The sequence below is a fragment of the Penaeus chinensis genome, chromosome 40 (genome assembly GCF_019202785.1).
Source record: "Penaeus chinensis breed Huanghai No. 1 chromosome 40, ASM1920278v2, whole genome shotgun sequence".
Lineage (NCBI taxonomy): Eukaryota > Metazoa > Arthropoda > Malacostraca > Decapoda > Penaeidae > Penaeus > Penaeus chinensis.
Window position 1 is genome coordinate 23,932,113 of NC_061858.1, and position 2,500 is coordinate 23,934,612.

The following is a 2,500-nucleotide window of genomic DNA, read 5'->3' on the forward strand; positions in this document are numbered from 1 at the left end:
CTCTCTCTCTCTCTCTCTCTCTCTCTCTCTCTCTCCCTCTCTCTATCCCTCTCTCTTTATCCCTCTTTCTCTCTCTCTCTCTCTCATCCTCTCTCTCTCCCTCTCTCTTTCTCTCTCTCTCTCTCTCTCTCTCTCTCTCTCTCTCTCTCTCTCTCTCTCTCTCTCTCTCTCTCTCTCTCTCTTTCTCTTTCTTATCGCTCTTCCTTTCCTCTTCCCCCTCAAACTTCATTCTTAACCTTCCGCGTCGGATTGTCGTGTGAATAATAATCATGATAAATAATAAACTGACTGTCTCACCTCTTCATTTCAGTGTCCTTACCTTGTAGAAGAAGAACAATAACAACAGCAATGATAATTCCAATAATGATAAAATAATGATAATTGAGTTAGCATATGATACTAATAGAGTCATGATATGACATAATATGTCCTTTTTTTTAAGTGTGTGGGCGTGCGGTAGTGTGTGTGTGTGTGTGTGTGTGTGTGTGTGTGTGTGTGTGTGTGTGTGTGTGTGTGTGTGTGTGTGTGTGTGTGTGTGTGTGTGTGTGTGTGTGTGTGTGTGTGTGTGTGTGTGTGTGTGTGTGTGTGTGTGTGTGTGTGTGTGTGTGTTATGTGTATGTGCGTGTGTGTCTATGTGTATGTGCTTAAGTGTATGTGTCTTTCTATCTATAATATAAGAGCGTGCCGTACGAACGAACGGACGAAACGCAAGCACAATTACAATAATATATACACACGACTGAGTGAAAATAAGCACGTAACCCCCGCCGAATTTAGTAAACACAATGCAACTCCTCCTGAAATAAAGAGAAAGAACACACTCTGTATTTAATTCAACTCATTACCTCGCTACCTCACCCTTGCGTCACCGCCCGTTCCTCATTTTCATCAGAATTTCATTAGTGTTTCTGAGGAACTTCTCCTTCTTAATCTTTAACGAACACTGTTGCTTTCTCCTCTCTGCAGAAATGCGAGGAACTTGGGAGTTTATAGCAAGGTTGTGTATTTTTAGTCTATAGAGAATTCCCAATCTATGGGTTAATATAGACCGTTGATGATGTCGACGAATACTTGATAGAGACGAGGGTGATGACGATGATGATATTGTGATGGTAGTAATGATGTTGATGATGATGAGGAGGAGGATAATGATACGCATACACTGCATATACTGTGTATGCGGACATCAATATATGTATCAAGGTAAGCTTATAGAAAGTACAAGTAATTAAGCCTTACCTTGTTTTGTCACTTTGACATTCAAGAGCAGTAAAGTTTCCATTCCTAATTTTCTCCTGATCCAGTCTTATTCCGTATGGTGTATTTTTCTCTTTGTATATCTTTTCCTCCCCCCCCCCCTCTCTCTATCTTTTTCAAAATAATGTCTCTTGTAACTGTTAGGATTGTTTCAGTCATTGTGTACTGCATGTTATTAATAATTCGTATCTTTATAAACAAACATAACAATGTTATAATTAGATTGTTACCAACAGTAGTGATAACAATAACAATTATGCCAATAATGATAATGAGGTATACCAGTAACGATAACTAAAGTAATACTGATATTAATAATGGCGATAGTAATGATCACAAAATTATAATTATGATCATTAAAATAATAATGATGCTATTAGCAAGAATGACAATTATAATAATAATAGTGATAGCAATGATAATGGTAATAATAATGATAATAATAGTAATAATAAAAATAATATTAATAAAAAATAAAAATAAAAATAATAATAATAATAATAATAATAATAATAATAATAACAATAGCAATAATGGTGATGGTAATAACAATAATAAAATGGTGATAATAATGATAATGATGATCATGATCATGATAATGATAATACTACTAATAATAAGGAGATGAAGCATGACAAAAGGAATTGCTATTGTGGCGGTGCTGTGGCAATAGTAAAATAAATAATAATTATCAATGGTAATAATAATAATGGTAATGATGATGATATTGAATTTAATAATTACAGTAACAATAATAACAATAGCAACAACAAAACAACACCAATGATATAGTAACAATGATGATAATAATAATAATAATAATAATAATAATAATAATAGCATTAATGATAATAATAATAAGATATTTAATGATAGTAACAATAGAATCAGTGATGATAATAAAAATAATGATAAGAAATAGAACAATGAAAGTGAAGATGATATTATTAATATTGTTAATAAAAATAATACTAATAATATTAACAGCAACAATGGCAGTAGTAGTAGCAATAGTAAAAGTGACTGTAAGTATAATAACATCTAAATCGTTAACAATATTAATAAAAGTAATAATATCAGTAATGGTCGAAATAGTGTATTGAATTATAATAATTACAAAAATGACGATCATATTGCATTGTTAAGATAAGATTTATCAGAATAATGTGTATATAATATTACTCAGACGAAATAGGCGAAATTTGGTCCTGACATTTAAAAAAGTAGAAACCTTGTATTCCTT